The sequence below is a fragment of the Rhinatrema bivittatum genome, chromosome 5 (genome assembly GCF_901001135.1).
Source record: "Rhinatrema bivittatum chromosome 5, aRhiBiv1.1, whole genome shotgun sequence".
NCBI classification, from domain to species: Eukaryota; Metazoa; Chordata; class Amphibia; order Gymnophiona; family Rhinatrematidae; genus Rhinatrema; species Rhinatrema bivittatum.
The window spans coordinates 186,072,788-186,086,548 of NC_042619.1; positions in this window are offsets into that span (position 1 = coordinate 186,072,788).

Consider the following 13,761-nt stretch of genomic DNA (forward strand, 5'->3'; position numbering starts at 1 on the left):
TTAGGTATGTGTATGCGCGTGCATGAGCAACCAACCACATGGGGAAAAGGGGCAGAGTTAGACCGTGTTAGGGCTGTTCCCAAGCAGGCCCAACAGTTACACGCATCAATCCGTATTTTACATCTAGTGACCACAGTGTGCAGTGGACTGCTAGCTGCACATATTTACTTCTGCTCTTGCTAAAGTGTAATTCTGCAGAAATCTCTTTTCAGGTCTAAAATGATAGGGTGAAGGGTCTGGGTAGAGTTGGGGATGAAGAACCATAAGGGTCTGCATGATGTAGAGTTTAGCTGGGCAAACTGGTGGAGTAAAAATGGGATTAACCTTCATGTGCGCATGTTTTACAATCCGCTTACATGCGCACTTTAAAGCCAACAAAGTCTTAAGGAAGTTAAGCAAACCTGGGTGACCACTTAAAATTAGGAATACATGCACAATGGGTGTATTTTAAATCATTTGCTCGCAAAAGCGCATGCGATTTAAAATTGCTACGTATGTGCACCCACGCCCTTGTTTAAAGTTACCGTCCTTCTGCACAAACTATCTTTATGCTTCTAAAATATGTTCCAGGCATTAATCAAGATGTATACATACAAAACATATTTTATGCCCCTAAATCATGGTTTGTGTCCATAAATCATATTTTATCAGCATAAACCATGTTTTGAGTATATAAAACATGACTTATGCATGCTAATCAATTTTTTTCTAAATCAAAACAGAACACACATATTTTACACTTCCAAAGCATTTGCATGCTAATAGCTTACTGCATCAAGAGTTAACTTGTTTTTTTTTAAGCAAGCACATTAAGAAAATATGTGCTGAAATACAGCACAGTTTTTACTTATCTCTTATTACATCTGGACCCAAAAATGGAACAAAGGATAACAGTATATATTAAATTTAAATGATTTCATATAGATACTTCATCCCCAGTGAAGAAGTCTGGTATTTAGTCTAGAGAGTAATGGTGAAATATTGCTACACTAGAAGAGAAAACAGCATTGTTGTGGCCTATTAAGTATATGGATGTCTTTATTCAGAAGCATTTAGCCAAACAACTCAGAAGCAATCCAGCTAAACGACTATTTGGGCAGTAATCCAGCTGAATCCCAGCTGGAAAACATTTTAAATGGCTAAAATGTGGCTGGATAAGTCAGGGGCATTCCATGTAACTGGGAGGAGTTGAGTTAGCTGGATAACTGATCCAGCTTACTCTGGTCGGCTCATGCCCCTTCCTAAAGTTAGCAAGATGAATTTATTCGGCTATCTTTAAGGTAGCAGTGCAGCTGTGCTATTAAATATATACAGGATACATTATGTGGATACATTTATCTGGCTAACTAGCTGAGCAACACAGCAGTTGAACATGGACCTCAAAGTATCTTGTTTTAGCCTAGTATTAGCAATACAGAAATAGTTGAAAAACATACTGCTAACTGTGCATAATGCTGTGTTAACCTACTTAGAGGTCCTTATTCAAAAGCCATTTTGTAGCTCAAAAGTTAAACATCTAAATGGCAAATTTGGCATATTCAGCTACTTATCTGGCAAAAATATAGCTAGATAACTACTTAGCCAGATAAAAAAGGGACATTCTGGGGCATTCTGGATAACTAGCTACTTACTCGGATATCTTCAAAAAATATCTGGTCAAATTGCTCTGATAAAGGGGAAAAAAAAGTAAAGGGGTCTGTAGCCCCTTTCTCAACATGCTCTCCTCCAAATTAAATATCCAGCCCTATTGGGCCTTGAAACACCTACTCATGAAGCCTCCATAAAAAATCATGAGTATGGCGGCGAGATCCTCCCATCCTTTCCCAGTTTAGGTAACAGGGAGGAAGAATAGCCTAGTGGTTACAGCAGTGGACTATGAACCAAGAGACCAGTGTTTGAGTCCTGCTGTCACTCCTTATGACCTTTGGCAAATCACTTTACCCTCCATTGCCTCAGGTACAACAGCTTAGATTGTAAGCCTTCTGGGGATAGAAAAAATACCTACAGTACCTGAATGTAAACTACTTGAGATTGAATGTCAGTATATAAAAAAATAAGTAAATAAATGTATTTAATTGACCTTGTTCATGATCCTTCCAAACCACTCAACTATTTTTTATATATACCTGTTGTCAAGCCCCAACCCTGGACTGCCCCCAGACCTCTGCATATCCTCCTAATACCATAAATAAGATCCTGCTAGGATTGGTGTAAGAACTTACCCACTCCCAACATGCCCTCACGGCATCTAGGAGAAGCAGCACTGGAAGCATAAACTACTCACATTGCTTGCCAGCTGCTTTATCAATGGCCTGTGCAGGGAGTGATTGTTCTTTGCTGGCAATATTCCTTTACTGTATCTAAATGGAGATAATCGGTTCAGGTTGTCCTCAATCTGTCATTCAATATTACCTGAAATGCCCATCTATTCAAACAAGTGTTGTTGTGCAACTCAAACTTATTCTCAATTGATTTTGAAACAACATTTTTTAAGAGGATGGATGGAAGTTTCATAAATTTTATTCGGTACTTACCCAAATGCCTTCATCAGTTTTAATCATTAATTCCCACCAACCTCCATTTTTTAAGAATGCATTTTCTAATATTTTGAGAGTGACTCCAACACCCGCATATAACTCATATTTTTATTTTATTTAACTTTTTCAATTTTTATCTTGATGTTTAAAAACTTATTCGTGTGTGCACACCTCCTAAAATTTATCACCGTCAAAAAAGCCACAAATATAGTCTGGCTATTAATGTTTGCAAAACTCTGGTGAATATTAATGCAACTTCAAATTCAGAGGAGGAGGAATAGCCTAGTGGTTAGAGCAGTGGGCTATGAACCACAAGAACACTGTTCAAGTCCTACTGTTATTCCTTGTGACCTTGGACAAGTCACTTTAACCTCAATTGTCTCAGGTACAAAAATCTAGATTGTAAGCCTTCTAGGGATAGAGAAATACCTACAGTACCTGAATGTAAACCAAATGTCAGTATATTAAAAATTTATAATTGCATATCATTTTAAAGTGTGCCGGAAAAGCCAATCTTGTTATCTTCTTCTTTTAACATTCATAGAAATTCGTGTAAAGATTGTAAAGAACCATGTAAAGAATGTAAAGAATGCAAGAACCATTTTAGGTTTTTCAAATGTACTTAGCTTTTCAAGGTCTCCTGCATGTCCAATATTCAATCGCCATATGCTGGAATCATATGGCGATGTTACGATGCTCCTTACAGTGTTCCAACTCGCACAAGTTTCAGCATGAACTGCCTTCCTCAGGAAACTTTTATTCTTTTTTCTTTCTTACTTGAAACACTAACATGCAACTGAAATATATGTCTTATATCGTGCTCAACCAGAGCCTCCTCCCGACGCTAACCGATGGTTCCTGGCTTTTTCGATGGTGATACATTTTAGGAGGTGTGCACACACGTATAAGTTTTTAAACATCAAGATAAAAATTGAAAAAAAATTTAAATAAAATAAAAATATGGGTTGTATGCGGGAGTTGGATTCACACTCAAAATATTAGAAAATGCATTCTTAAAAAATGGAGTTTGGTGGGTGTTAATGATTAAAACCGATGAAGGCATTTGGGTAAGTGCCGAATAAAAATTATGAAACTTCCATCCATCCTCTTAAAAAATTTTGTTTCAAAATCAATTGAGAATAAGTTTGAGTTGGACAACAAAACTTGTTTGAATAGATGGGCATTACAGGTAATATTTAATGGTAATATTCCTTTGGCATACTGAGTTGGAAGAGGAAATGCTAGCTGACAGAATGCTGCTCCTCTTGCACTACTTTATGAGATAGTCATTGTTGCCTATGTTATATCACTACTTATGCCTCTGTCTCTGGCGCTCCTCTCGATGCACCTTAGATATCAGTATCTCCTTTATGAGTGTGATAAACTGGGACTGGAGGATGAGACCATTTTTTATTCATGGATTACAAAGTGTAGAAAGCATATATTGACTTTGTTATTTATGTTCATAGCTATGTATATAGTTTTGGTTATACGTATATAGTGATTTCTGCTGTATATATTTATTGATTTTATTGACTGCCCCGCATAGTCAGTTCTATCCCCTATCCCTGTTTTAGCCTTTTGTTTTCAGTTACATGTAAGGGCCCTGCCCAAATGTTAACTTGTATTTCTCTGTTATATGTAAGGGCTCTGCCCAACTGTTCCTGTTTAATTGTAAATAGATGCGAAGTGCGAATGGATATCGGTATAAAAGATACTTTAAATAAATATAAATAAATAAATATATGCATTATTTTCTGTGAGAGGTTTCAGTTTCTCTTGCACTTGTTGCTGCAAGAAGTCCAGACATTGCAACACCTCTGCTTCCATTCTCTCTTCCTCTTGGAAGCCCTCTGTTTTTCCTCCAGAATATTAGGGATGACCCCAACCAGGATGGTGTTTTTTTGAGCTCAGGTCCTCCATGGCATCCTTGAAGGGCTTTAGGATTTGTATCAATTGTGTCATCACTACACAATCATGATATCCAAGAGGGCAACGTATACCTATCTCTGTTTCCATGGACAGATCATGAAAGGAAGGTTGCTGCTGTAACTTCTGCAATATCATGTGGGTGAAATTCAAGTGGGTGCCAACAACTTGAATCAGATTCTTGTTAGGCATCCTGAACTGTTTGTTTTTTTCATGGAGAAGTTACTCCATCTTCATGCTTTTATGGAATTGCCCTGCTATTTTCCTCCATGTATCTATCAGCTCCTGCAGGAATAAATTCCACTGATCATAGGACCCCAGCCTCAGGATATCCTTCACTGCCAGATGCAATAAACGTGCAAAACAATGGGTACTTTGAAAGCACCATCTTCTATTTCCTTTACCATATTTGAACCATTGTAGAACACAAAGAAACCTGCATTTTGACAAAGGCTCTCCAGTCCAGCTGCCAGCCATCTAGTATCTCTCTTATAGCTGACAGAATATTGTTATGCCCATCGGTCACAGACGGCTGCGACCACTTCTGCTCACCTCTTTCTTCACCTCCCTAACCTCATGGGGTAGATTGGCAGCATCCACTAACTACCTACAACCTGCCTACCGCTTCCAGGCCTCCCTGTTCAGCATGGACTTCGCCAACTGCCATCTTGCCATCTGATCTCTCTAGGCATGTGCGCGCGCTCACAGGCCGGTCTTACCCACATCATGGTGGGAATCTCGGGGGCGTCCCTTCCAGATGATGTCAGGAATTGTGTATATTTAAACCTGCTGGCCCTCTCCAAAGACGATTAGGCAAAGAGTGACATCCTTGCTATTTCCGCCTCGCTTCCTGAGGATCCTGTGTTCCAGTTCCAGTTCCGACATGGATGTCTAAGGTACCCACTCCTTGGGGGCCTCTCTCTCATCCTGGATATCCAATCCTCAGAGGGCCTGATGCCTGGAACTCCATCTTCTCCATTCCCCGGGGCTTTCTGGAACCAATACGCTCCTTGTGAGTACTCCATCCTACGGATCACTTTCTATATACCAAGTGCCACGGGCCATTACCATCACTACAGAGAGCTCAGTCAGAAGTGCCTGCTCTATGGATCTTTATCATGCTATTGAGGACCTCACAGGCATACCCTGCCTTGCGGACTGCTACCAGACCGACCGAGGACCCTCACCGGTGTACCCTGCACTGCAGGCCATTACCACCTCTACCTAGGGCCTTAACTGTGCTCCTCTCTCTATGACCACTGTCAAATCTTCTGAGGGCTTCATCTACATTTCCTACTCTGCAGGTTTTACCATCTTTACCATGGACATTATTGGTGTACCCCGCCCCGCAGGCCACTACATCTCCTTCAAGGTCTCTTCTGTGTACCCGGCTTCGCGGGCCACTACCATCTCTACAGGAGACCGTTCCTGTATACTCGCTTCATGGACTACTACCAGCACTATGGAGGTATTACCTCAGGGCACTACCTATCTCATCGACCCTGTGTCTCAGGGTCTGTGTAGACTCTCTCTCTCCCTGGCACCTCCCGCTCCAAGGGTAGTGCTTCTATCTCTTTAATAAAGACTCTATTCATTCTGTGCCCTCCTCTGCTGAGACCTAGCCTCCCAACAGTGAGGCTCACAGGGCTCCTCCCCATGGGCGGTACAACCTCTCACTTTGGCCCAGGGTTCACACCCCTTCTGACATCACAGAATCCTAATAAATATTAGCTGAGATATGGGGGAGATACATCAACAGAATGTGCAGCAAAGCCCACCTGTATCCAGATTTTCTGACCCCAATTAAATTTATGCCTACCTCTGTCTAAGCCAATCCTCACCAGTGAACTGTCCTGGAGAGGTAAGCATTCATAGCATTCATGCTGGTCCATATATTACTAGTGAAATGCATGATACTCCCCATCTGCCTTAGCCAGCTGCACTTGGTGCAACTACAGCACTTGTGCACAGGCTTGGGATAATCTTCCTACTAAATTTTGTCCTGGAAGGAATGTTGTAATTGGAGATTAACACATGCACCAGATGCTTAAAACCCATGATTCTTCCTTACCCAAAGGGGATGGTCAACATTGGCAATCATTTACCCAATTCTCCTCATTAAAACTTTTGATGCTGCCTGCCTCTTGCCCAGTGACAGTGCTATGAAACACTACCCCATTTTTTTCTATGGTGGGTTGCTGCTTTGGGTAAATAGAAGGAGGCTTCTGGTCTGCAGTTTGACTACTGGAAAGGGCCTTAGTGTCAACTTGGAGAAAAGTCTTTCCCTTTACAGGTCCTTTCTTCTGGATTTTACCTGCAATGGGAGAAGGGGGTCCCAAAACTAATATTGGCATTCTTCTCTCATGCCAATGCTAGAAGATGCTGCTTCTCCAGGTGATGCTCTTATCAATGCTTGTGAGATGCTCCCTTTAAATCCCTCTGCTGATATATTTCATATAATGAATTCACTGAGCAAAACCCAGGTCATTTCTTACTTTGAAGTGTCCACTGATAAGGGATTTCTTCCATGATCTCTTTACATTCTTGGGGGCTCTTGATGGCATTTCGAGTTGAAGCAGAAGGTGGACCGAGTTGAAAAATGCCAGGATCATCACTCATACTCTCTTTCTATGCTGATGCTTTTCCTCATCATCCTTGATTTCCTCTATCTCTCCCATTAATTTAGTGGAGGCTAAGATGCTACTAACTAATCTTTCCAAATTTTTTTCAGCTAGTTGCCCTTTAATTTCTGATTTAGGAAATCCCATACAAAATTCTTCATCATAATCAGTTGATAGAAATACTGCCTTCACTGCCTCAGCAGCAGTAACTAAAGATGAGTGTGCTTCTGGTATTGGATTATCTGCTTCTGCTACACCTGATGCCCAACGTCTCTCTTTCTTGGATGTCTGTGTTAACATTTCCTTCAGCTCCAAAAAAACAAGGAGTGAAACATGCAGTGATGGCACATCCTCTGCAAAATTCAATTTCTTCTGCCTGGAGTTTCCTTCCTCTCCTGCCATTCTAGACTTGAAAAAGCCCCTCTTCAATTTATGTGTAGGACTGCATTTTTCATCCTGCTAACCCTGCTTACATTCCCTCATCTTCCTTTTCCTGACTTGATATACATTGTTCAGGTAGTGCACTAACTACTGGGATTTGAATATTACAAAGAGTGGGGGAACTATACCCCATTCACAGTACCACTCTAATTTGTGCATGGAGAATTGTCTTTCACACACATATACATAGATTCCTCACTTAATTAAGACTGGCAGCCTGGCATAGATTATTCCCTTCAGTCTCCATGTACTTGTTGCACTTGGAGACTGTCCTGGAGCAGTGTAGAATGGCTTCCTGGTAGGGACCAGGAAGCACCTGCCTCCAGGGGGTAGAACACTGGAGAAGACAGAGGCTAGGATGAGCTTCACCACTGGAAGTCCACGGTTCCCCCCCCCCCCCCCCCGGGAGGAGCCTATAGGGACCCAGGCCACTTGGACTTAGGTGGGCCTCGCAGGATCTCCCGGAGATGTAGTAGAGAGGCGTGCACATGAGCAGCAAGGGAGCATGGTCGGTCACTAGGCTGTAGGTCTGGAGAACCAAATAAGACCAGTACAGTGTAGGCTATGACAAGGCAAGGGACAAAGCCAGAATCAGGAGACGTGGTCAATGGCAGCAGGGGTCAGAATCCGAGGATCAATCCGAGGAGTAGTCAATGAAGCAGGGGTCAGGTTCCAGAGGTCAGATGAGGTCACAAGGTAGGCAGATTTTAGGATCCAGGCAGCAAGCAGAATGGTCAAGGAACAGGCCGAGATCAGTACCAGAGAAACAGTCCGAGGGTACTACCTGGGAAGACAGGACAGACAGACTCTGGAACCGAAGGATGCTGGACAAGGCTGGAACAGTAGGTCGCTGGTACAAGGCTGGAACAAGACTGTGAACGCGGAGGCAAACTAGTACACTTACAGTGCCGACCTGATTGCCAAGGTAATGAAGTGCAGGCAGGGACTTTCTTATATTGTACGTTCAATCAGGACACGCCGCAGAGCTAGGACCCACCCTACAAGAGCCCGGGTGGTCCATGCATGCACGTGTAGGGGCATGGCCAACAACACTGAGGATGCTGAACTCCGGCGTAAAGCCTGGTGCACAGTGGAAGGCCTGATGTCTGCCTCTGCGGAACGCCAAGGCCTGGAGGTGCTCGTGGCTGCTGCTGGGGAGGCCAACATCCATAATATTTAAAATAAGTTAATACCTAAAATATAGCTTGAAAAAATGAACTAAACGTGAGAAAAAAGATTCTGCTATGTCAAGGAGCTTATATCAAATATATTCAGGCACTATATGACGGTTGCTGTATATATACCTAAATATATTTGACATAAGCTCCTTGGCATAGCGGAATCTTTTTTCTCATCCATAATATTCAGCATGTTCTTGGTATGTAACATACGCATGCAATTTAGACAATGTATTTTTGGGTTGTTGCTGTGCACAATAATAGTGTAGCCATGCTATTTCTGACATACTTTACAGTGAGAATGCTAAATTTGTTTGCATTATTTATTCTATGTTTTTTAACATACTTATTGAAACTTTTTTTAAGTCCATGTTAAAATTGGTTTTACATGAGTTTTTGCATAGGCCTATTAATGAATTAATTATATATGAAGTTTAATATATTATTATAATATTGGCTACATTCATTGCACTATACTTAAATTATCGCATACTTTATGCTTTATCAAGTATATTGTTTCCAGTTCATTAACATATCTCTTTAAATATGTATTATCTATATTTTATTTTTATTTATTTACTATATTTGACTATCTGTTCTGTATTCGGGACTACAGAGAATATTTATTTATATATTTAAAGGCTTTTATTAGGGGTGTGCATTCGTTTTGAACTTATAGGTAAAACGCAACTTATTTTTTTTTTTTAACTTAAAAAAGTGATGAGGCGAAAACGATCGGATTTCCAACTTATTCAACATAGCTATGTTGAATACGTTGGAAATCGCGATTGTTGATCCTAAATAAAAATTTAAACCCCTCACCCTCCTTAATCCCTCCCCAAGACTTACCAAAACTCCCTGGTGGTCTAGCGGGGAGTCAGGACGCCATTTCTGAACTCCTTTGCGAGGAGCACGTGACGGCGTCACGTCGGAGTGATGCAGACGTCACGTGATTCCCCGCGGGTTCGCTCCGGGACCCTCGTTGGACCCAAAAGGAACTTTTGGCCAGCTTGGGGGGGCCTTGGGGGGGCCAGCTTGGGGGGGCCAGCTTGGGGGGGCCTTGGGGGGGCCTTGGGGGGGCCTCCTGACCCCCCCAAGCTGGCCAAAAGTTCCTTTTGGGTCCAACGAGGGTCCCGGAGCAAACCCGCGGGGAATCACGTGACCTCCGCGTCACTCCGACATGACGCCGACGTCACGTGCTCTTCGCAAAGGAGTTCAGAAATGGCGTCCTGACTCCCCGCTAGACCACCAGGGAGTTTTGGTAAGTCTTGGGGGGGATTAAGGAGGGTGAGGGGTTTAAATTTTTATTTAGGGAATCGGTGCACGTATGGACATAGACTCAACTTATGGAATTCTCCATATGTCCATATTGACCGAAATTGACCCCCCCTTTCGACTTATGGATTTATGAACATAAACTTTTGGTCTGCACATCCCTAGCTTTTATATACCGGAGTTCATGTACTAGTACATACCACTTCGGTTTACACAGAACCAATATTGGAAAATTACATCAAACAAGTAGGTATAAAACAACAAGGCTAACTTTGTAGGAACTTAGAACTTGAGGTAAAAGAGAGAACAGGACCAAGTGGTAACAGATCAATGTAAATAGCTAAATAATAAATACAAATTCTTACAATAAATACAAATGCTTACAATTACAGTCTTCAAAATCTAAGTTTACATCTTCAGAATAATGTTTAAATCTACAAGAACTAACGGTTACATCTTCAAGGTTTGTAGACTTCAAAGCTGAGGTTACATCTGACTTAAAAGGTATTGGTGTAGCATGCTGTAAATTTAACGATTGGGAATATGAGACCAAGAAATACAATTAAGAGTTGCGGCATCAGACATCTGGTTAACGTGATTATGAAATGCGTGAATGAGTCTAGTTCTGGGACGTGGCTCTGAGCGAAAACTTTAAGTGAAGGCTTTTGTAAAGAGCCAGGTTTTGAGTTTCTTTTTGAATGTTCGAGTACAGGTTTCAAGACAAATGTCCGTGGGGAGGGCATTCCAATGGAGGGGGCTGGCAGTCGAGAATGCACGTTTCTTGAGTGAGGACTTGGCTGAAGGTACGTGTAAGGTGCCTAAGTAACTGGTTCTGATTGGTCTTGATGATATTATAACATAATGTCATTCAAATTATAAAAGGAAACCTACCCATTCTCCAATTCCCCCATAACAATCAACACTTTTCATCCATACATAAATACTCAATATAATTATGATAATGAATAATTCACTCCCTTTTCACTCCAATATTATTATACTAGCACACTTGTTTCCAGACTTGCCCTTGCTATCCCATATCCAGATGGGGATTTCAACATATTCACAATGAATATGCCTGAGTTAGATTTACATGCATTGGAGACCAACCATATGCAAATTTATTCCATGTGCATTCACTGTATATTTCCTGAAAGTTAACCGGCAGAGAGGTCAATAACAGGGTCATTCTTTACTGTGCAATGAGCCATTATCGCATGCATTTGGGCGTTATCACATACGATAATGCCCTACCGAATGCAATACCGGCTGCATTGCAGCAGTAAAATGCTAATTAGGGGAAGGGGAGGCATATGGGCGGGGTTTGGATGGTGTTAGGACCCTGTAGCACTTTGGGTGATAATGTTTTACACATTATCGCTGGCAGCACTGCGAGAAATAAAACCACCTTTTCCCGTGGTGCTATGGGGGTGATAGAGTGCGGCACAGCCTCACTGCAGTGACCAGCTGCATACTATCACCACCCTGCCCTGTTTCTGGCCACAGCTGATCATTCTGCTATATTTATAGCAGAACGATGGATCTAGGCCTAAGACTGGTTTGAGAACCACTATACAAGCTATTTGTTTGAAATGTAAGTGATTAGCCATATTGTTTTCACTTAAGATTTGCTTTTTTTTTTGTCACAAGTAGGGTTGTAAATAGAGTGATGATCTTAGACTGAGCTATCAAACAGAAAATAATGTGGTTGACAGCATGTGCCTCTATTTATTTCTGTCCTAAGTATTGTCTTTCACCTCTTCTTTTCTCCCAATCACGAGTTTAAATGGTGGTAGTGTTAATGTGCGTAATGGAGGGTTAGTTAATGTGATTGCTAAGCTATATCACCTTGAAATTTTCTTCACACAATAATGCTTACAATGACAGTTCTCTGGCAAGAGAGATGCACTTGTATTTTCTTATTGATTATTGAATTGCTCAGTCTGATTAGCTGATAAATTGCCCTGTCTGTCTGACTGAATTTCTCCTTTGGAAAGAGTGATATATTGCTCACTTTTGGTAGACTTTACATTATCATCACAGTACTCTTTGTTAGATTCTTTTGGAATCAGCTTTGAATAATATGTAGGCATCATTTTATTTTTCCAATGAGAAAAGCCGGGGAAGAAAACTGCTAAAATTGAGCTGAACACAGAGAAATGCATTGCAGTTCTGCCTTTCCTTGCTGAATTTCTGAGGGGATATTTGTTAAATGCCATCTTTTTTATAAGCCAGTGATTATGCAAAGTGCTTGATTGCAGTAAGAAGAAAAACCTGTTTCACAAATTATAAATGAATTTTAAAATGAAACCTTTGGTACTCCTTTAATTTATTAAAAGCAAGACGAGATGTTATGTTGATTCTTTTTGATTTTCCATGGGTTGATATATTCAATTTGGGAAATAGGAAAACAATTGTACCACACATTTTTAAGTTCTACAAATACAAATATAAAACCTGATATTTAAAAAGTGAATAATTCTCAGTGTAACTCCATAATGCAATGTAACATAACCCCCCAATATTGGTGGGGTTAGACAAAACTAACTTAATCAATATGATATATTATCAGCCTTAGTTCAGTGTGCAAGACCCTCAAAATCTCTTTCCAAAAAACTGGAGATTGACTTTATCAGCATATCAAATTAGGCATAGTACACAAATCATGATCATGCCATGATGTCAGGTAAAACTAAGGGCAAAAGGTCAGCAAATTTCAGTTTTAATTTAAGCACTGCACAACCTCATTTAAATATTCCAGAATCACATATGCAGACCTATTTTACAAGAATCAATGAGAGAAAAAAAAAAAAGAAAATAGAAATATTTTACTTTTGGTGGAAAAACTGCGCCAGAAGTATAAAGAATACAATGGCAGAAAAGAGTTTAGATAGACTTAGAAAAGAAGGAAACATATCTTATATCTATTTTCATGCTCTGCCTTGACCTTGCTCCCTTATTAGCAGAACTGTATGTCAAGAAAGACATTTCCTTTAGCAAAAGACACATTTCTATAGTCTAACTCTATGAAATTTCTCCTAGCATAGCAAGCACTTTATACAGCAAAATATTTTCTGACTTTACACAGTAAGGACAAGAAGACAAGGAACACTTGGTCATCTAGAAGCTTTCATACCTCATACTCTGCCCTATAAAAATGTATGTCTGCTTAAACAGGTCATTAGAATGGACATGATATTCTACTACCTGCTCATCTATGACAATCCTTCCTTCCAACTAATAGGATGTAATGATTAATCAGTTGTTTACACTGATGTACATTTTGTAAATTCCAAAAGGTACTGAAATTCAGTTAGTACATTTTTTACTACTTTGTCAGGGTACTTAACCTTTTTGCTTTTGAAATTTGTTTCTTGCTGACTGCTGAAGGGGGATTGTAAGCATTTCATCAAAACATCCATTTATTTGATTCTGGAATGTATGTGGGTATTTTTAAGACTGCTGCCACTGTAAAAAAATATTGATTGTCTGAGTACATTCTGTACGATCAAATTATTGACTCATTTCTGCAGCCCCTGAGGTCAGATATTAGTTGATAAAACACAGCCATTATGTGGTTTCCCCCCCCCCATAACCTAACTAAGCATGATGGAAAATGTTGCATCTAGGCTATAAACCCTTCTTTAGTCCTACCAATACATTTGATTTAGGCAGTATTTCAACATAGTATAGTAACTGTTTAAAAGAAAAGGAAGGAAGGAAAAGGAAGATAAGAAAAAGGAAACAAGAAAAAAAGAGGAGACAAGGTAGAGCCTAGAG